Source organism: Parasteatoda tepidariorum, chromosome 2 (assembly GCF_043381705.1).
Source record: "Parasteatoda tepidariorum isolate YZ-2023 chromosome 2, CAS_Ptep_4.0, whole genome shotgun sequence".
Lineage (NCBI taxonomy): Eukaryota > Metazoa > Arthropoda > Arachnida > Araneae > Theridiidae > Parasteatoda > Parasteatoda tepidariorum.
Window position 1 is genome coordinate 32,725,130 of NC_092205.1, and position 23,854 is coordinate 32,748,983.

Here is a 23,854-nt window from a genome sequence, read left to right on the forward strand (position 1 = left end):
TTAATGACGATTCTATTTAAATACTTGCTGAGTAAGTGACATAAAGTGATCATTAATCATACATCAATAACGAGTAATTTACTTTATGATTATTCATTTGAACAATTACAGCAAAGGTTGATCCTAGCGCTATTGATAAGTTTAATTCACAAGTATGAGCAATAATCAATCATTTTCGAATAAACGATGATGCAGGATTAAACGCTATTTCAATTTAAACCTTATCAAAAGTAAAGATTTCACTTTAAAATTATTAACTTATGGTTTTCTAAAAACGTGTCCTTTATCAAGTGCACAATTTTATAGTTCAGCATTATTTTTCGGACAATGTAGGGGAATGCGAACTGGCCTTGCATCAGAAAGGTTCTGAGTTCGAATCCGGACAAGACATGGATGTTCTTTCATTCTCTGTGCTATTAGTCATTACTATGGGAACAACGTTGGTTCACCTAAAAGGGTACGCCTGAAAGAGTAGTCAACAAATCTGCCCTAATACGCCTGAATTGACTAAATGTCAACCCAGGTGGGCATTGGAAAAAAAATTCTTATTCAATTAAACATAATAAGTGCAAAAAAATATTACTTACAACGACTCAAAATAAATATTTACATTAAAATTGTCTATTTTGTTTAACAAAAATATTTGATTTCCTTTGATATCAACAAGTTCATAAAGTTCAGTAGTATGGTTTAAAGACTAACATTATCTGAAAACTTCCAAGGTTGTTTTTAAATTTTAAGATGAGTTTTGATAAATGATTTTTAGTGCTAAGTGCATAGACCTGAAATTTTGCTTTTTCTAACATTTCATGCAACTTTTTTCATTTTCCTTCGAAAATTTTAAAATAAATTCAATATAAATTAAATTTTAAAGATACATTGCAGTTTTAAGCTTTTATATATTTCTCGCTTTTTATTTTTCTGGTAAGTGAAGTTAAATATTAATTTATTAGGTTTCATTCAAATGGATTTTCCAGACGGAATTTTTTCATTTGTTTTGTGTTTTTATTGGCATTTACTACCTTTGTGAGAGTCTTCTTTTCAAGCCCACAGACACCACAGCAGTTTTTATATTTATTTATTTCAATTTTATTAAATTTTCATTCCTTTTTCTTTCAGTTATGGAAGTAGGACAACATAGTAGAAGCCTATAAAAAAGTATTTTTTAACAAGTTTTGCAATGATTGACAGTAGCTTAACACATTTTTTTCTCTTATTGCATAGATTTTGGTCTTCCTTTATATCATGTTGCAAACATAAAAATGTAAAAGCTTAGCATTTATATAGTACAATAATTATAACTTATTTCTTAAATTATCCATAACCAGCTACACTCAGCAGTTAAAAAAAAATCATCCAAATTTGATTCCGTTTGGAATTTTTTAAACTACATGAAAGCAGTTTTTTCGTTTCAAGTAGAATTTTTAAAATATAAATTCTGCTCACAAAATGGCGGAGTTTTAAAAAAAAAATTCCCAAAACTGACAAAAAAAGCAAGCAGCATTTTGTGGATTACTCAAAACGAGATAACACAATTAGACAAAACTCTACGTGCAACAAAAGCTATATTTATTGAGAATATTTTGCCAAAGTTTGATGCAAATTAGTTGTAAATTGTACTATATAGAGATGCAGCAAGTAGCAGAAATTTTGAGTAAATTTCGTTTAAAATTTTGTAAATAATAATTCATATAAATCTATAAATTTTTGCACCTATAATATATCAATACCATGTCCATAAGATACTTTATTTCCATCGTTTTAGTAGTCTTCGGTGCTAATTTAGCCTTTTTTCTCTTTAGTCTACTCTCAAGTAACACCTCATATGTTTTTGCAGTAGCAGCCGAAATTCTGATGTGATCTTTATTTTGCGCATATTCTCTGACTGCTTACCCTACATTGACTTCAAATTGCTCCATAACTGTCAAAAACCTTTTGCAGCCTGAATTAAAAAAATACTGATAAATAAGCAGCAGTTCCAAATGTTTATATTAAAAGCACCTTGAACACTTTTTCTTTCATAATTTAAACAAATTATTTCAAGAAAATAGTTAAAAAAAGAGTGCTGAAAGAGTTTGATAGGAGTGTGCCAACTCGTTAATCAATAGAGCGCACAAGTTCACGTGATCATACTGTCACAGCGCGTCCTTAGTCTCGCTCGACACATTATGATGTAACGTTTGCATTTTTTTTTAAAAATCCATTCAATATTTTGTTGTAATAATCTTAAAAGAATAAACTATCAAAAAATGTAATATTGTTTTTTTTCTTCACTTTCTTGAAACATTTTTGTGCTGTTTTTTCTATGAAGGAATAGCGCTTCATTTATTAAGAATGAAAATATATATATATATATATATATACGTGAAAATNATATATTGTACTCTTGTGTAAAGAGTGAAAGCTCAATTTTGTAACTTCAATAATTTGCAACTTTTTGTAACATATTACTTTGAGTACATCTTGTTAAATTAGAATATTATTTTAAATATGCCACGAGTATATTTTAAGCTAAATTCAGTGAGGATATATCGACGTATATTATAGTATATTGTGTTATTTAATAACATAATTCAGGATTAAAACTCGGACCAACAGCTCTTCTCAAAGAAGTAAGCATAAATACTTAAAGACTCTCTGACTGATTAACTCTCAATTATTTGCTCACTTTCTTTTTAGCAAGGGATTGCGCAATTTACCATAGGAACAAAAAGAAAATTTGGAATTAAAATTTTCCCAGTGCGAAAGAAAACGAAGAGGAAATTCGGCTCCCTCAAAACTTACACCCGCACCCTGGAGGGTATTGTTTCCAGGACAACAACTCCCCCACCCTATTCGAATGCTCGTGACGTCAAGGATTTTCCACGGCGTTCCTGAGAACGCCTACTGGGAAAACGAAGTAAGCGATCCCGAGGTTTTCAGGAATGATACGGCCTGGAATCAAAGTCCTGGACACTTATGTCCGGGAGCAGAATCCGGCATACTGAGAAAGAAAAAAAGGATAAGCGGTGCGCATGCGCATTCTGTACGAGTTCTGAGCTGCCGTTATGTGCGGCCCTGGTTAGACGATCCACTAGATGATGTGTCGTTGGCGAGAGCAGTGAGCTAGCTACCTTGTGAATGTCCAGAAGTGGGCAGTGCAAACCGGTGAGCAAACCGAAAAAAAAATCATATCAGTTGGAATTTATTTTTCAATTGTTTTTAAACCAAAAATTGCATCGCTCCAAATTTCCCATTTTCATTCAAAAGATAATAAAAAATAGCAATAAAGTTATGTTATGTTGAATTAAAAAAGGTATTTAGTCATTGAAGTCTATCATAAATATTTTTGTTTCTGTGTGTTTTGATTTTATTAATTTTGTTCCTTGCTTTAAATATAAATATATAAAAAGACTTGATAGACTTAAAAGAAAATGGTTATTTTATTTATAAATGACTACTATTAAATACTATTTTCTCAAAATAATTTTAAAATTTTTATTACGTCACAGTTAAAAAAAATGTGTGAAATTAGTGCATTTTCTTACATTATTCATTTAATTTTTCGAACTAACCATGATAAAGTAAGGTCTAATTCCATAATTGTGGGCAGATAATAAGCACGTTTTTATGAATTTCTTTAATTAAAACTTGTTTTGATTCACAACGTAGTTTTTCTCATTGTAGTTTAAAATATAGCAAATCTGGCGAACAAAACACAGTAGACTAGGGCATCTTGTAGTGTCAATGTTAAAGAAGTTCTATGCTATGAAATTTTCTATGCATAAATATTGATCTGATTTGGAGCGATCTGTTATCTATTGGCAGTAACTTCTCATTAAATTATCGAAGAGATATTAATGTACATTATATATGACCCTGAATATAGCACTATATCGAAATATATTAGATTTTACCTTCGTAATAAGCATTAGAGAATGATAAATAAGAATTTGGATAACAAAATGCTGTTAGTATGGATAGTCGGTCTTGACATATAACTAAGGAACTTTAAAAACAATTATTCTTATCAATATTTCAGTAAAAAATATTTTAATTAAATTCAAATTTCTTATTGTCAGTAGTGTTGCCTACAAAAGACTCATAGACTAAATAATTTTATATTTTTGTGAAAAAATATTTCAAAATCATCGGAAATGTCAAAAATAAAATAAATTTGTGCCAGTGCCTGGATAAAAAGATAAACATTTACTACAAACACGATTTTGTAAATGCAATAACTGCTTTATGAATAGCTTTTGGATAAAGAAAATATATGTACTTTTGAGATGGATGCTCTGAAAACATCTATACCTATAGGAGAAATATCATCTGACCTATAAAGTAAGTAGTTTATTATTTCTATGTATTGAGATTCTTCTTAACTTAAGTTGTTCTGTTTAAACATCGGCAATATTATTAATTTTTAAAATCACATACAATGTTTAAAAACTTGGTGGCTTTTGCAAATTTTTTCTGAAACTAGAATACTTGTGTTTTTTTATTAGCTTTAAACTTATTTGCCTCTGAATTAACACCTGAAAGTAAATTAAATTTCTTTTCTTACACAAAAGGAAAATCTCTATTAAAATTACCGTACATTATTATGACATTATTGGAAAAGAAATTCATAATATTGTAATAAAAACCGAAATATAAAGTATGTAAACGATTCATTTGGTAATTTTTCAGTGTATAAGGTAGCGGTTTTCCGGAAATTCTGGCTTTCAAAATTATAGTTCCTATTAGTACACATTTAGTAAAAAATTCAAAACTGAAAAGTACATTTAACTGAACAAATGATTTTCATGGCTTGCTCTAAGGTATTATGATAAAGTTACCAAATTTTACCACATTTACGAAATTTTTTCACAGATTATAGAACTATATTTTTCTGCACATTTTATAAGTACTTGATTAAAAATTTGTGATGTTCCCATATCGCAAGAAACATGGCCAATGTATAACAGCTTTGACCATACCTTTTTTCTCAGTGTATAATTTTTTTTAATCTTCTTAAAATTCTCATCTCTAAGATACAAATTTATGTATAAAAGTATAAAAGTTGTTTTGTCTTTTTGGATGCCTTTTTATATTTTGCCAGCGCAAATTTTTTCAAACAATTTAATTATTAATTGCTGTTTGTGTGCTGTGCTATTGTGCTTTGTGTTGTTTAAAAGATATGGAATAGAATATGGGAAGATTGTTAGATGATTGCATAAATAATATAGAAATATGGTAGGTACACTAACCCTCGGTGCAAGCATGCCCACGGATCAATAGATGAGGTCTTATCTAATAAATAAAGTTGGCTTGTGCGCAATACTGTTTACATACTCACATTGCCACGCTCATTTCGTTTGTATGATGCTGTTAAACTTTTACCTTCATAAGAACCTTCCTTTCAACTGACTGTTACGGGAACGTTTTAATTTATAAGTATTCGTGAATTTCTTCAAAAATCTGCGTTTATTGTAATAAATAGCTCAAAAATGTTTTTAGAACAGTATTAGTACTTAATGTGCATATAAAAAAATATTTTTAGAAGATTCTTAGTTCTTTTGTAAAACAAAAATGAATTTTGATGAAATGTAAGAAAATCAAGTTCTTATGCTTTTTATCAAGCCAGTAAAAGCCAGTTTCAAATCCATAAGTTACAATTCATGTATTGATTTTGAATATTCAAAAACATGCGCATGCGCATTGTCATTCCAAAAAATTAGAGAACTAAAACTATTTTCTAAATAGTTATTTACCATTTTTCCACTTAAAAATTTATAGAAAATCAAAATATATACTACGAACAGTTTATGAAATAAATTAAAAACTAAGGCAATAAATAATTCAAATCTTAATTTATTTCTAAATCTTATAACGATTCAAATGATCAAAAAGTTGAGTTTTGTTTAACTCAAGTGCAATGTTAATTTTAATTTAGTTAGAAATTTTTAATATTCTAAAAAATGAATATTTGAAATTCAATAGTGAATGTTAAATATATAAAAAATGAAAAGAGCATGTTTAAATGCATAATTTCTAGTGATGTTTAAAAAAATAACAATCTTTGGTTTAGGGGAGGATGCTTAAATATAGGTTTATATTTATGCTTTGAAATGCTTCTTTTTATTCTTTAATTCATAAAAAAATTGGAAAGAATTCAATATATTATCTAACTAGTCAGTTTGTTTAAGTAATAGTAAAAAGCTCTCTCCAACATTTATTCACTTGTTCTTATAATTCATAATAAACGACATTATTTTTTATTATTGCAATCATCGCCTAATATACCAAAAGCTAAATTTTTTAAAAAATAAGTAGATTCTTTTAAATTTTTCGACCTGATATATTACTTAGAGAGTAAATTTAATTAATTCCCAAATTATTTGTGAAACAATAATTAAAGATTTAAGTTTAAACATCTTTTGATGAAAAAAATAGCTTTATATTTTTGATGCTTACAAGCTTTAATTATTTTTTTTAAATTATTCAAACAATTGCTTGCTTTCAAAATTTTTAAGTTTTATAGTTGTTTTCATTCTTAGATATTAGAATTGGAAAATAATTCAAAAAAAATTCCAAATCATAAAATTATATTTCCTTTTATTTTTATTTTATTTTGTTTTTAATTCATGCATCGAAATTAAAAATTAAGTTCTTAAAAGGATATAAATTGAAGAAATGGGATACGAGATAAATTGAAAATACATACTCCAAGTCTTATGGAACCATCTTTTATTTAGTTTTATATCAGATATCGTTTCATAGTTGAATAAATTAAAAAATAAAACATTGATGAGGGCGAAGAAAGCATTTATAGCTTTAGTTTCATTTGAAGCAACTTTAAAACATTTCAATGAACTCGGGTTATATCTCGTTTTCATAGCACGTTTTTATTCATATACAAAATTAAAAAATGTCTCCATTCTGAATTTTAAAAAATTATCCAGCGTATAAAAAAATAAAATTTATCCTAGAAAAAATAAAAGCACATAATGTTTGAAACAACATTGAAATAACGTTGAAATAACATTGAAGTAACTCTGATTTTTTTTTAATTTGCCAAATTTCTTATTACTATTACCGTTTTATTGCAACCATTAATAGAAACCTTTGATTAGAAGATAAGATCTAATATAAATTGCCTCAAAATGTTTTTAAAGTAACAAGATTAGTAAATTATATAAAGTTTTATAATAATTTAACATATTTTTATGAGAAATATTAATGTAGACAACATAACATTAATTAACAAGATTCTTAATTGATTAAACAAGAGCTATCTAATACTATGCAGTAGTTTTAAATCAAAGTTAGCAGTTTTAAATCAAGTCAAATGTATATTTTTAACAACTTTACACTACACTTTTTAACAGTAAAAAAAATTTTTTTTGTAAATGTATTAATAGAATTATTAAGAAATAACCTCATATAGTTATTAAGCAATTAATATTAATAAATGAAACATACTGGATTATGCTGTTCTTAAAAATTTTTTTAATCATAGTTGATGGTTATAGTTAGAAATAATGTAAAACATCAAATAATCAGAATCTCTTTTTCACTCTTAAAGTTTTAGTTAAAATTAATTTCGGATTTGTTTGAAATTCTTTTTAAGAAAAAGGTATTTTTACATCAGCTATTTAATTGGTTAAATGGTAATAACTGGTTTCTTACAAAAAATTTTATTTTCTAGTTTTATTTCTGAAAGTTTTTAATTTCGATATTCGATATTTCGATAAGTGCCGGCCAGACGGTCAAGCAGTTAACGTGCCTGACTGCGGCTGCGGGTTCGAATCCCGCTCAGGGCATGGATGTTTCTCTGTGTGTGTTATTCTTTATTGTGTGATGTGTGAATGTGGCCCACCCTATAAACGGGTATCTGTGGCAGTGTGGCGTGGGTAATATTGCTCGCCTCCGTGACATTGGTTCACAGGAGCCCACCGGGTGACGTTAAATGAGTAATACTTCTGGCATCTTCCTAGGCGAAGGACGTAAAAGTTCAGTGCCGGCCATTAGGGAAAAACCATATTTCGATAAACCATTTTTTCACGGTTTTTAATTTCGCTAATGTCGTTCGTAGAGAGTTTCAAAAAAATTTCCACTACTGTGATTACTTTTTTGCACATTCTTCTGGCAACTTCCAAAAAAAGTATTCTTATGTTCATTTTAATGTGAATCATAATATCTTTTAGTTTTTGTCAAAGATGAATATTTAGTGATTAGAGTGAACATGCATTTCGGACAATCATTTTAAACATATATTACTTATTAGTAAACTCAACTTGGAAACTGATTAAAGTTCATTAAAATATATCTAATTAGCTATGATTTTAGTCAAAATTGAAATTCGATAAATACTAACAAGAGCTCAAAAAAAAGAAAATTAACAATTACTAATTTCATTTTTTTATTTAATTTCACCAATACACTCTATAATTCTTTTAACAAAGCTTCCCGATTCATTTGGGAAAAATCATTTAATTATTCAGATGGATCAATGAAATTAAATACACAGGTTAAATTTACAAAAATGAAAACTCAAAATCTAATTAATTTATTAATCCATCCTATTTATGTATTTAGAACTTTTTGAATCTCTTTAAGTCTTTACTGTAAGAAATTCCGAATAAAATTATGTTACGATCACTCAGGATGCCGGTACTTTTTACAAGAAACTTTTTACCAGAACCTGAACAAAAAATTTGTTATAATACAGTAATAATTAATGCAAAATCATTGAATCACTTGAATCTTGAAAAATTACGGTATAATATTTTATGATAAAAATGTATTTTACGGAGAATGCACCCAATGTGCTGATACTTTATACAGTGAATTGATCCGAAACTTTTTATAGTTTAGATAAAGAAATGTTGCATGCATATAAAATTCTTAAGCTTTTATTGACTTAAAAAACTGTTTTTTTTAGAATTTTACAGACGTTGTCACAAAAGCTCTTTAAGCTTCGATACATATCAAATATGCAATGAGTTTAGAATCAGGAAAACTAGTTAAAGAATTTTAAAATCCTTTGATGTCTGTAGAATCTTTTGATATAAAAGAAAAAGTACAAAAATTAAAAAGACGCATTCTTATAATAAGACAGGGAAACAAAAAATAAATGTTTCAAAACGTGAGCTTTTCTTCACAAAATAATTTCATTACTTTAACTGAGAGAAGATATTATTTTTTTTTTCTTTTCAGTAAAAGTTCATGCTCTAACTATTCAAAAACAAGTAAGTTGAGTATAAACTGACGAACTTATATAATGTAAAAATTTAGGAATATTTTTATTTAAAAAATATGCTCAGAAACCTTTATTCAAGCTCCTTTTTTTTTGGATAGGATTAATTATTGCTTGAGCAGATAAAATTAAGCATCAAACACAATTTAAACTTCTCTTTGTATTAAACTATAGTTATGCAATAGCTTCTTTTTCATCTGCACTGCGCATTTTTAAAAACTCTTTTTTGTAATATTTGCACTTATATGCAATCGTGTCATTCAAACTTTATTTGAAACCAAAATTTTAATATTTTAATTTATTTGTTAAAAAAAATAAGGAAATAGAATTTTTTATTTACGTGTAGTTATAAAAAGTTTGATATAGCTGATACCTTCATAAATATTTATTATTTTTCTATGAAACATATTTTATAAGATATATTGCTTGTGTATAGTTGGCCCATAAGAATTCTAGCATCTACAATTAAGAAATTCTAATTTAGAGTCCATTATTTTCTCTCTTATCAATACATATAAGCGAATAAATACTTATTTTACTTTTTAGTATATTACTTATTTTTCAGTTCAAATACCGTTTATTTTATATGTTTTGCTTTTAAAGAAATATGATTTAAAAGCCTAACTATAAATAAAATAATTACGCAGCTTAAAGTTTTTTAAAAAATAGTAATTCGGTGATATCACACAGCATCCACATTGATTATTGTACTTACCTGACATGAACAAAAACAATTAAATATTTAAGAGTATTAAAAACACTCATTTTTGATTGAATAGAACTGATTGCAAGTTAGCAAATAACACTGACATCACATTTTAAACATTTAAAAAACAGAATCAACTTCAGATTAATTTTAGAATAGCCAATGATAAACCAATGAGCAAAATTTAATTTCCTAAATTTCTCGAACTACGTGACATTTTTGAACGAATTTCAGGAACAAAAAATTTATCCTATATTTTAGAATACTAGCACACACACTGTAAACAATTCTGGATCAAATTACAGTAAAAAGTACAGGGACTAAGGGTGCCGGTGCTTCTTACCATTCCATCTTAAAATTACATTCCATTATTGAAATCCATTTTTTTGGAACATGAAAGGGAACAAATAATCTGGCATACCATAATTTTTGCAGTAATAATTATCAAATCATTGAATCACTCTCATTAAATAAAAAATCGCGGTATAATATTTAACGGTAAAAATGAATTTTAAGATAAAATAGATTTTACGGATGATACACCTAAAATGCTTGCCCTTTATACCGTAATTTTTTACAGCGTATTTGTTGATATATTATGAAATCATGGCGGTTTAATTTTAGAAAAAAATCTTTATTGTCTGAGAAATCTCGGTTTCTCAAAAGACTCCTGGCTAGATATCGCTACATGGTGAATTGATAAAGTTGAGAAGACAATCTATAACTGCATTAATTTGACAGAGGATATATGTTTTTTCATAGCCAAGACCAATAATGTGAATCTGCTACAGATACGACAGCAACCTCCTTTACGTGATAGATGTGATGCATTGCATCATTTATCATTTCCTTTTTGGTTCCACGTAAGCATCGATGTCATTGGCTGTTTTCGACAGATATGATATTTTTTTATCATACTAGGCCTTAAAATAAATTCCATGAACTGTTACAAAAATACCTTTATGGAAAACTTTTTATCTATAATGATTGAGTTTATATTGGGTATGCAACTAAGTTCCAGTCGTTATTTTATTTTTATATTTTAACGTTACATATTTTAGGCGTAATTTTTAAGATCAATTGAAAGATATTCTAGCAGTATCTGTGCTGTTTTTTTATTGTTCATGTTGATCTCTAGTTCAGAAAAGTGAGCACTTTTCACACCTTATTTCTTTTTACTTTCAAACAAAGTTCTAAGACAGAGTTTGTGATCCTATGGCACATGCGTGTACGGAGGTATGGTGGTACGGTGGCACATGTGTGTACGGTGGTATGGAGTAGGTATTTTAGTGGCAAGAGAGACGTATATATTAAATTACTTTTATTCACATGCACTACTGAAAACAATATTTTAAAAATGTAAAACAAATCTCCTATATTAAAGTCTATCAAAAATGGTTGCAAAAAAAATAACGGTGTAGTATTACATAGACTTTTCCAGGATGTAAGTGTGACCTCCTCTGAGGAAGTTCATGCTGAAGGAGAGACTTTTTCTTGGGAAGTACGAGAGTGAGATTAGTTGTAATGAGGAAACACAAACTAAATTGCAAATTATCAAACTTTGTGCAATGTTGTAAGCAGTTTTCATCAATGGATTCTATATAATGGACTGTAACAAATCTTCCAGATTCAGACTTTATTTTGTAACCGTCGTTGAATAGTTTAACCAATTTTGAGTTTACGAATGCAAATGTTCAACTCCGTAGCCTTGCGATTTTGAACCCAATCTAGAAAGTATAGTACTCCTGGATCAAGTATTGGAAGAAATTAGCCTTCGTGGGGGACTTTCTGATAGAACTAACACGCATTTGCGTTACATGGTGAGGAAAACCACAAAAACCTCCCACGGTTAACATGGCGGCAAAAGAACTCTAGCCCATGATCCGCCGACCACTAAAGATATTTCACGTCAGGACTGTGATTGGTGCAAGCCTGATGCGGAATTCGAATCTACCAGCCATCACGGAGATTCGAACCAAGTCATCTCAATGGGAGGAGAGCGCTATATCACCCGAGCCATCAAGGCTCCATATTTAAGGTTTTAAGAAATCTGGTACGCATGTTTTCCAACAAAAAAATCAATATAAATTATACAGCTGAAAAATTTCAACAACGGGTGTCATGCTAGATGAAAATGCATGCAAAACTTTTTTGATATAATACCACGGCCTCCTGTTTAAAATTAGGAAACCAGTCACCACATCTAGCTGTTGTCATCAATCATCACATCTAAAACCCGCATCTAGATGTTGAACAGCATTCACAATTTGTTTTTGGTTTTACGACTGCTAATGTTCAACTCCTCCATAGCCCTGTAATTTTGAGCCCGATCCAGAACGGGTGTACTCCTGAATCAAGTATTGGAAGAAATTTGCCTCCATGGGGAACTTTTTGCTAGAACTAACCAGCATTTGCCTTACATGGAGAGGAAAATCACGAATACCTCCCATGGTTAGCTTAACAGCAAAGGCGACTCTAACCCGTGATCCGTCTACCACTGAGGATATTTTACGTCATTACTGTGGTCGATGCGAGCCGGATGCGGATTTTGTATCGACCAGCCATTCCTAGAATTTGAACCCGGTCCACCCCATTAGAAAGAGAATGCTCTATCCCCTGAGCCATCACGGTTACCTATTTAAGGTTTTAAGAAAAGCTAGTACACATGTTTTTAAAGACAACAAAGAAACCAATATGAATTAACAGCTGAAAAATTTCAACGACAGGTGTCGTACTAAAGGGAGGTATATGCAAAATCTTTTTGATATAATACTGATGTGCATGATTATAATTATAAATTTTAAGAAGCAAGCGTTTATAGACACGTTTCAATAAAGATATTATTTTTAGTTATTATTTTTAAGAGAAAAGCTAAAAGCAATTATAATATATTTTGAATTGAATTAATGTATCTCTAGTTTCATAATATAAAAAAATAAAATAAAATAATATTTAATAACCATATTACTATAAACAGTGGCTGGATTAGAATACTTTACATTACCTTAATATGAAACAGAAATATTTTTGAAATACTTATTCAATTTCCATGGTAAATGAATTGATATCTAACCAACAAGTATATAATAATGCAAATATATAGTTTAAAGACAAAGTATTGGCGCAAAGATTAGTTTTGAAGAAAGAAGTGCAATAAGTGACACATAGACAACTGAAAATAATTTACAGTAATTTAAAAGGCCCTCAAATTGAAAAAAGCTTCCCGTTTCTATACATTTTAATACCGCAAAAGCTACCCGTAACATTTGTGCTGTGTCTTAGGTGCAATAGAGTAAAATAGCTGATCGAGTTTAATAGAGGTGCAATAGCTGAAAGAACGATTCACACTGGGTATGACAAGTTAAAATTAGAAACAAAATTCGTCCATTTCAATTTTGTCCTTCAAATTTGCCCATTTCTAGTCTTCAAGTTAAGTTCGATAAAGAAATATTAAAAAATTTGGCAGGAAAAATTCATGATACCTGTAAAAAATAAAAGTAAACAGAGAGAACTTGGTGGCCAATGCAATAATAACCTACAGTCCCAAAGTTATATTATTAGACGCACTGTAAGATTTTATGTAGAATTATAATTATCAGATGATACTGCACAGTCATATTGTTTCTAAAAGGATGAAACCGGTCTACATTTGTTTACGCTCCTTGACCTGATTAATATTGCAATGCAATACGCTAAAAACAAATACAAATAAGAAGTATATAAGTATATGAAAAATCTCTTGAATTAAAACGTGTACATATATAAGTGATTTGAAGTATAATAATTTGAGTATAATAATTTGATTCAATTCTTATAATAGACTAATATAATGCTTGATAAAATAAATATTCTTAATTTAATATAATATATCGTCTAATTTATCCTATCGACAAATTTATACTATATATCGTCTAATTAAACCAATTGATACACTAACGTAAGCAAGTGCAAACCGGTTTAAGTCACATAGAAACAATAAAGCAGTATAGTATCACCGGATAATTAAGATTTTGCATAGAATCTTATAGTGCTTCAAATAATTTGGCCAGAGACTGTAATTGCAGATAGAGGATTTTAAATGAAAAAAATTTCATAATTAAATATTAATATCCATATCTATTAATAATTAATATCTATTGAACCGGTCTGATACACTGCAAATTATCCCTTACATGTAACTTCTTATTTTTTATGAATTATAATTAAGATTGTTTCTAGATTATTCATTTTAACATTTTACAATATTTCCTTGGATTTTCCGCCGGGAAGTATTCAACAAAAAATATAAATGAAGACTTTGGTTCTAAATATCATTTCGGTAAATTTCAAAATTCTGCATGAAAAACAAAGAAATATCTCTCGAAAATTTGAATGTATGTGAATGTCTTCAATAGCTTTATAAGAACCGATGTACATGTTTCTTAATGCAGTTTTTATCGTCACAAATATGTTATTGTAAATTTTTAAAATATGTTATTAAGGACTTCACTGGATTAGATAGGGGGAAAAATTGATTTTCGTTTCATTTTGTTTTGGCTGGGAATATCAACCACTCCTCTTCTATTTTGAGTAGTGTTTTATTTTTTGAAAATAAATAAAAATTACTTTACGTTTTTATCAAAACTATTTAATAAAATTCTTTTTCTGTGGCTACGTTTTCCTCTCTAACCCATTATCCCTGCAGAAAGATAAAAATCAATATTTAACCACCATCCGAACGTTTACTACAGTTTCAGTTATATGCTGTCTTTCTGCTACATTAATTTAAAATAGCCTTTCATTTAAAATTCGAAATCAGTAAAAACAAAGCTAATTAGGAACTTTTGATGACTCTGTCAACATAAGGGACAGTTTTCCTTCATACTGACAATAATTTTAGAAACCTTTCTTATCATGTCACCCTTTTTTACCTATTCAACGAAACCTGTATGACGACGAAGCCAACAGAACAAGTACAGTGCACACACAAAAAAAGGAAAAAAACGGAACACTCGAATAACTTTTGATCTAATGATCAGATCTTCAAGTTCTATGACTCAATCTTAATGGTTCGAGCCGCGATGGCTCAGGGGATAGAGCGCTCACTTTCCAATGAGGTAAACCGGGTTCGAATCCCAGCGATGGCCGCTCGATACGATCTCCGCATTCAGCTTGAATCGACCACAATGCTGACGTGAAACATCCTCAGTGGTCCAATATAAGAGTATTAGAATCAATCACGATAATAATTTTAAAACCCTGCCTATTCTTCTTATAACTCTTTATTCAATCGATATTATGTGTAGCTTTTAATGTGTTTTCAATATGAAAAAATTAAGTAAAATTAGTCAGAGTAAAGTGCATGTAGCAATACCTGAGCACCATTTCGTTCGAAACATTCTACACGCTTATAAGACATCACATGATTCCCTTTTAAACATCTTAACTCATTGACGCAGAATTTTTATTAAACCTATTTTTCATACTTTTTTCATTATTTTGCATTAAATTTTGTCACAATAAGTGAAGAATATTATATTTCGTTCTAGTAATTTAATCGAGAATGATGGTTATGAAATGCAGTATGAGACACCGGTATCTTCTGCGTTTAAGGTAAAACCTTCCAAACACGCCTCACTTCTAAACTATATTTTTTCGAATTTACGCTTATTTGTAAATGGCTCATTTGTAATGGTAAAGTTATTCATCATTCAAATTTCTCAAAAAAAAAAATTTTTGATAAATCTTAGAATAAGAAGGAAAAAAAATCTAATTTCTTTTTTTGTATTCCGTATTTTAGTACAAGCATAATTCCGCTAATCTAACAGATTGTTTTAGTAACTAATAGACTGCTTTTTATAATAAGGAAAAGACCAAAATATGTTTTTGCTTGTAATTATTTGCTTGTTTAAAATAAAGTGTGAGATACAAGTGTCTTCTTTGTTCAAGGTAAAATTTTCCAAACACGGCTCGCTTCCAATCAATATTTTTTCGAATTTACGCTTGCTTGTAAATAGAAAGAGTTACTCAACATTTAAATTTATCTAATTTTTACAAAATCAATTATCGATAAATCTTATGGAATAGGAATGAAAAAATATTCGAATTGCATTTTTGGAATTTCGTACTTTAGTTATAATAGTTCTATATATCCCGATTAATTACAATCCCGATAATCTAAGAGGTTTTTTTAGTAATTACTAAACTGTTTTTAATAATTAATAAAATACCAAAATATGTTTTTGCTTGTAATTAGAGCGTCTGGAAAAAATATACAAAAACGACCTCAGTTTCCATCTGCGTATAAGGGTTAAAATGATTTTTGAATGCTTCTAATTTCAAACACATTCCCTATCATACACCACTACGTTATAAATGTTAATTTGAGATTTCTCAGTGGGAATCTTTGCAGAATAATGACATTGTTCATCCATCTGCAAAAATTCCCACAATCATTTTCTTTTAGTAAATTGATAATGCCTGACTTTTGTACAATTTTCCTTTACCTCACATTAATGTTCCTTTTTTATATGTGACCTAATGAAATTATAATGAAGTTCTCTCCTATTTGTCAATCTATGACTGATATTTCACCTATTTCCATGACTGAGTTAATTCAGCGTCAATATTAGATTTGCATCATATCTAATACATCGCTTAAATAATAGAGCCTTCATTGGTGATATCCTTTCAAAAATTGAAAGCGTTCGTAAATAATTAATTTAAGACTTCGGCAGTCTTCTATAAGTCAAATAACGTCCATTAATAAGAATTCGAAAATACACTCTCATTTTAACGTTCAAGAGATTAAGATCGATAGCAATTTTTAAAATGGCTTTTCCTTCTTTCCAAATTGCTCAAACTTTTTAAAAAATTATTGAGGTAGAAACCGAACAACTCTTTTTCTTAAACTTTCAAAATGGTTGTCTCCACTTTATTTAGTTTAAATTGCTCGACAAATGACAAATTTGACATCTTACTATTAGAAGAATGAAGCAGGAACAAATGTATATATATATATATATATATATATATNATATATAAATTAAGGAACAGATATAGTCTCTTCATCAGCTCACACGATTATATCCGCGAAAAGGAGTGCTTTCACAGATCAATACAATAGTGTGCGGAGCACTCGAAAAATTGAAACAAAAATAGACCACATTAAGTTAAAAATATATACGAAAGAAAGCATATCAAGTAAAAAACACAGAAAATAAAATATAAAGAAATTACAGAACAAAACACAAAACGAAATCTATAAAGTGAGTAGCAAATTCAAATGATTTTACACATACTGGAATCTTTCAAGAATGATTCGAAATATTTTCGTAATAAAATTGACAGATTACAAAATACGAAAACAGAAGAGCAAACAGATGTTAGAAGCATAAATAGAGGGATCTTTTAGGGCGCGTTCTTACTGCAACAAACTTCACTAAACGCTGTTTCAGTTTAAAACTGCTCATTATTTTTTTCATTTTGTAGTTATACTGCAGTTAATTACGAAATGAACGAAAGTGCATGTAAATACCTATTCTAAAGACAGAGTAATTTATTTAAAAATCATTATTTTTTAATTTATAAATAATTTACTTTTTATCTTCCTTTGTAAGATCCATTATAAGCTAAGTTCAGCTGCATAACACATTTAAAAAATTTATATATAAAACTTCATTTGACATAATAACTGGTGCGTAATAAAATCAAAAATTATTACTTCATACAATTTATTACATAAGTATGGGCCAAAAACCAGAAATAAGTGTCGAAACAAGTGCAATTATTATTGCACTTCATGGAGAAGGCTATTAATGTAGACAAAATACCTTTAAAACCAATATTTCTCAGAACACTGTTGTCAGAACTTTGCAAAGAAGGAAAGAAACTGGTCAAAATAAGATCTGCCAACGATCAGGGAGACCTAGAATAAAGTCCAAACTTAAGAATAAGTTTATCTGCATTTAAAGTCAGCGACAACAAGCTAAAACAGCACCAGAAATCCGTGAGGAATTGAATGCTACAGGCAGAAAACTGTATCAGTAACTACTATACACAACGTCGACTTCGTGACTATGGTTTAAAAGATTATTTAGCTGCTAGAAAACCTCTTTTGAAAAACCAAAACAGAATTAAACAACTGAAATGAGCTAAAAATCAGATTAACTGGAATTCGAACAGTAGTCAAACGTTTTGTGTACTGGCGAGTCAAAATTTGAGTCGTTTGGAAGCAAACGAAGGCATTGTGTTCATCGTTTCGTTGGAGAACGCATGACACATCAATGTTTACTTCTAACTGTGAAGTATGGTGGAGGTTCAGTTATGATTTGGGGATGGTTCGCCGGTGACAAAGTTGGAGATCTTGTAAGAATAGAGAGAATTGTGGATAAAAAAAAATATCACTGAATTTTGCAGCTTTACGCTTTTTCATGTGGACAGAGAATCTTTGGTCAAGGATTTATTTTTCAGCAATATAACGAGAAGAAACATTCTTCGATGTTGTGTAGAAACAATATTGCATAAAAAGAAAAGATAAAAAGTAGTTAAATATATCGATTGGCCCCCTCAATCACCGGATATTAATCCTATTGAGCTATTGTGGGATTAACTCGATAGAAATGTTAGAAAAATGCGATGTACCTATCAAAACAAACTTTGAGAATCTTTTCTTAATTGCTGGAACCAGATCTCAGACTAGAACACTGCAAAAACTAGTAGAAAGAATGCCAAAAATATGCGCTGTTGTAATTAAGGCTGAAAGAGGATATTTCGAAGAATATAAGATTGGACGAAATTCATAGGTTATACATAGAATTATAGTTCTTAACACATAAGTGCACCTCTAATTATCAAAATAAAATTAATTTACGGAGATCTTCTGTTTAAAAACCTTGTTATTTGTTCATTTTTAAAAATTCAAGAGTGAGTCTAAACTTTTGACAGGTACTGTATATATATATATATATATATAACTTTCACATGTGCTACTAAGTCCTAAAATAATTATGGTAGCTTATTTGACCTCCATGACTTTTCCTAAATTTTGGAGGTCTTCAAAAACATTTAAAAATTGTTTTATTAGATTATATAAATTGAAGTTCTACCTAGAACAACTATAGCGATCAGAATTACTGCAATAGAAATTTGAGTGTATTTCTTGGAAATAGCACACTCGTTTTTTCTTCATTGCTTTTTATTTTACTTTGAAATTTTGAATCCAATCCAGAAGATATGGGAACTCCAAGATCAAGCATTGGGAGAAATTTTGCCCTTGTGGAGGACTTTTTGATGGAACTAATCCGTATTTGTGCTATCTGGAAAGGAAAACTATGAAAACCTCCAACTGTTAGTCTAGCGGGCAAAGGGACTCTAACCCATGTTCCGTCTACCACTGAGATCATTTTACGTCAGCACCATGGTCGGTGCAAGATGGGTGCGGAATTCCTATCCACCAGCCATCTTGGGATTCAAACCCTGTTCACATCCATGCGAGGCGAATGCTCTATCCTCTGGCCCACCATGGTACTTCTACATTGCTTATCTTTATCCTATATATGTGCATGCCAGACAAGGCTAACACAGTACAAGTTTTTTTTTTCACTAAGGAGAACCATCCCCTGCTTGCCTACATCCACGACTGCTTACATAAGAAATTTTTAGATTCCTTTGAGATATGAGCTCACAATCAGCTAAGAAACGACACATTTGCCCGACAATCAAAGAAATAGAAAAGTTTTGTCGAAAAATCCAAATTAAATCTTTTAGCAGAAAAAACTTATCAACTGCTCGTCCCATGTAAAACAAGGCAAAAATTTATTCAGTACATGGAAAACAAGACTGAAGGTTTGGATTAAAATATTTGCTGGTAGAAGAAACTTGAGAACATATTGTTTGATATAATTTGATGCATTTAGAAAAAGATAGAAACAGAAGTATACAATGAAATAGGCACAATTTTTCAATGTGAAAAGGGAATTGTGAATATTTAATGCGTAACTTGTCTTGTGACCTGCATATTTCAGATGAAAAGATGCTGCAATCCGAAATATTTCACATAAACAGCATCATTTTTTCTCCCTTCTTTGCAGATATAAAGACAGAAAAATGTTTGATCCTTTAGCAGTGAATAAGCTTAACAATATTTTCAGTTGTGAATAAGGCCAAAAAATTTACATGCTTTAAAGATAGGTGGGAAAATGATTTTTCTCTTTTTGGAATTTAGAGTAGAGATAGGTGCTTNCAAACTAAGAAAATATTTATAGAAAAACAATACTTTTATGACTTTTATTATTTTTATGCTAGTGAGAACCAAAACAATATGGAAATGATTGAGGGAAAACTGGATCCTACCACGTGATTTCCCGATTTCCCAGCCAATAAAAATGTAGCGTTAAACGTTTAACGCAACTTTGTTGGAAGTTGCATAAGAAGTATAACTTCAAAAATCTATATTAAATATATATCTAAAACATTAAATATGTGACTAAAATATTAAATATGTGACTAAAATATTAAACATAAATCTAAAATATTAAACATTTATTACTTTTTCAATTTCAAATTTAATCTCGTTGCAACAATTTAAAAGTACATATCATAGCAAATAAAAATCTCAGATCATCATTAAATTCTACATCAGAAATAATCTCTTAGGAGTCACGTGATATACAGAAGTTTTCGTGTCTTAAATCAAAAACCTTTTTTTTAACCTTTTTTTTTAAATAATTTACTTTAAGATGAGAGCGGAATGGCGAAAGATGAGAAAGCATATCATCTTTTTTGACAGTTTAATAAGCTTTATTGATTTGTAAAAGGTCAAAGTAAATAAAATTGGTTTTAAGTTTATTATGTTGCAAAATCAATTTATTTCATAAAATAAATGGTTTTCTAAGAAAAGAAATAAGGAACAACGTACAGAAATAAATTCTGCCGCGATTTTATTAAATTCAGTTACCATTTTCAGAAAATGCATGGTTTGGGGAAAATTAGATTACGCCAAGCTTGACTTATGCCTATATTTACTCTTCTAATTTGTTAACCTTTTTCTTACAAGGTTTAGTTCAAACAGTTGTATTTCCCAGATTGTATAATAAAAATGGGAAATTTAACAATTTTAATCGAATTTGTGAACACAAACTCTTTTTGTTAAATGAGAATTTCTACTGCCAACTTAGTTTAAACATTCTTAAGTAATATTAAAAATGACTGATTCAGAAATAAAACGAGACCATGTATTTTAAGATAATTTTGCTTAAGATGTTTTGTGTAAAAGTGAACACCTTTTTTAAGATGTAAGAATTAGAGATTAGTTAAAATTTGAATTTTTTCATCTTTTCTTATATGGTTTAACTGAAACAATTGTATTTCCTCTACTACGTAATAAAAGTAAGAAATTTACAGTAATAAAGTTTATGATCACACTCTTAGAAAAAAACATTTTACTGACAGATTTATTGAAACAATTTTAAATGATATCAACAATGACTGTTTTGAAAATAAAACCACGAGAGCAAGTTTTTAAAATAATTTTGTTTAAGGTAATTAATATCGATTCCACCAATTTATTTAAAATGTTAATTTAACAAGCTAGCTAAGATGTAAATTTAATAACATTTTTCTCGTATGGTTTATTTCAAAAATTATATTTTCTGACATATGCGGATAATGTTATTTTAGCTACTTGATGTCAACAACTAGACCTAATTAGGTAAGATGTTATTTAAAATGTTTTATGCATTTTCGACTATGTTATTAACGACGATAAGAGTATGTAAATTCGTGTAGTAAGTAGTAAGTATGGATCAGAAGGTGTTTAAAATAATTAAAGTTCAAATTCCTCAGTTAGCCTTTTTGGGAAGTGTACTACTCGTCCAAAACGAGTCTTTTTTATGGCAGCAGGAATTCGATCATTTTNAGCAGGACGATTTTGGAAATAACGTTTAGCGTTCATGAAATAAACTAAGAAAACTACAACGATAAAATTGGAATTTTTTGCAAAAAATATAAATACAATATTTTGCAGAAATATTAGAGAAATTATTAACCAAATATGATTTATTAAGCTTCCAATACGTACTCACTGAATGTAAACATTATTTATATGCATTTAAGAAAATAAAGTGGGGTAAAACTTAAGAAAATTAGCTTAAGGATTTTCAAAACTTACCGAGTGGTCAATAAAACTAGTTATTTTAAATTTATTGAGATTAGATTTTTAGATTTTCATTGAAAGAAAAATCTCTCATACTTAGTCTTTCCACCCATTTGTTCTAAGTTCAATTCATTGAATTCATTGAATTGTTCTAAGTTCAGTTTCATTGCTTCTTTTTTTTTCTTTTATTTATGTATGCCTATTTGGAAAGAGACCTTCTTGGGGCTCTTAAACCTGAGGTTGTTAATTTAATAACTAAAATCCTATTGCAAAATTATAAATTTATTACTCACTTAATAAATTTAGAAGATTTTAGGTCTTCGTTAAAATCAACTATTTGAATAAAAATTATATATTGCAGAAAAATAAAATTTCAAACTTGGAATCCCAAAAAAATTCGCAAATCAATAAGAAAAGGGGAATTCAACGCATAATTTAAAATATTAAATGCTTTAATATAAATCATGTATTTATTGTCCAACTATTTATTGCTTTTTTTATTTTGAATTTTTAATTTTATTTTTTTATTTTTTGTTTATTTATTATTGTTGAAACAAATTATAAGTACTGAGAAGGTTTCGCAAATTTGTGGTGCATGGAACTTATGAAATTTTACTTCCATATGTATTAACTTAAGACCTTTTTGTTTTTAAACCAACAACGTTATTAGAAAATTGCTTTGTTTAATTGCTTTTATAAAATAATTTCTTTTTTAATTTTTTATTGTACATTTGCTCTAATTTAAAAAAAAAAACTTATGTGACAAAATGGATTTGCTAATTTACCTGACTGAAATTGAGAGTGCACTTGAATTTGTCCAGGCGACAAAAACTCTATGTTCTTTTATATCGATAGAATCTATAAGCTATATTTTATTTATATGCCTTGAAAAGAAACTATATTTCATTTGTTAAAACTTCGTCTCAAAACTTAAATTAGGTCACGTGAGAACTTATATCAACCAAAATTCTTCTAACTGAAATAGAGAGTGCACTGAGATTCGTCAATACTTCAAAAACTCTATATTCCTTTACAATGATAGAATTAATAAACTATGGTTAATTTATGTGCCTTGAAAAAGTAAATAAGTTTTTCTTTTGAGTTTTTGCCTAAAAGTTTAAAAGATTAGGCCTCATGAAAACTTACGCCAACCAATATTCTTTTAGCTGAAATAGAGAGTGCACTTGGATTCGCCCAGACTTCAAAAACTCTATATGCTTTTCTATTGAAAGAATCTATAAAGTATGTTTTATTTCTACGCCTTGAAAAAGTATGGATGTTTCATCTTTTAAAATGTTGTCTCAAAGCTTAAAAAAACTGTGAGAACTCCCATCAACCCACGTTCTTCGTACTGAAAAGCAAAGTCCACTTGGATTCGCCTAGAGATTGCAATAAATATCTTAAGCAACAGCTTTCTTCAGTCTGGTGTTCCACGGTGGCTTGTTTAAGCCCTTACTTTAATTTGTCGACACAGATTCACCATTAGGGTATTGATTGAAGAGTTGTCTCTAACATTTCCATCGCCCGAAACGTATTTTAATTAGTGATTTCCCTAACTGATTCCTTCATCTGCGGGCATAACTGGGGTAATTGTCCCTGAAACTCTAGAGTTATTGTTTGATTAGAGAAGACACAGCCTTCATCCGGGTGAAGATTTAATGAGCTTTACATGAGAATTCCATTTTAGTCACTGACTCTGTCAAATCCTTATCGCGTCTCCTCCAAATTCTCGTCCGGTTAAGTTAATAACTGATATATATATATATATATACATATATATATATATATATAT

At 29.1% G+C, this 23,854-nt stretch overlaps 1 protein-coding gene across 1 annotated transcript in view; it reads left to right on the forward strand.

Moving 5' to 3' along the window:
* The first annotated feature begins 2,875 nt into the window (after positions 1–2,875).
* The window catches only part of LOC107436946 (potassium voltage-gated channel protein Shaw), a 163,515-nt gene continuing 142,536 nt past the window's right edge, over positions 2,876–23,854 (forward strand). Inside the window, exon 1 of the mRNA XM_016048785.4 lies at positions 2,876–4,323. The gene's annotated coding sequence lies outside the window, so the exon portion shown is untranslated. The remainder of the gene's footprint in view (positions 4,324–23,854) is intronic.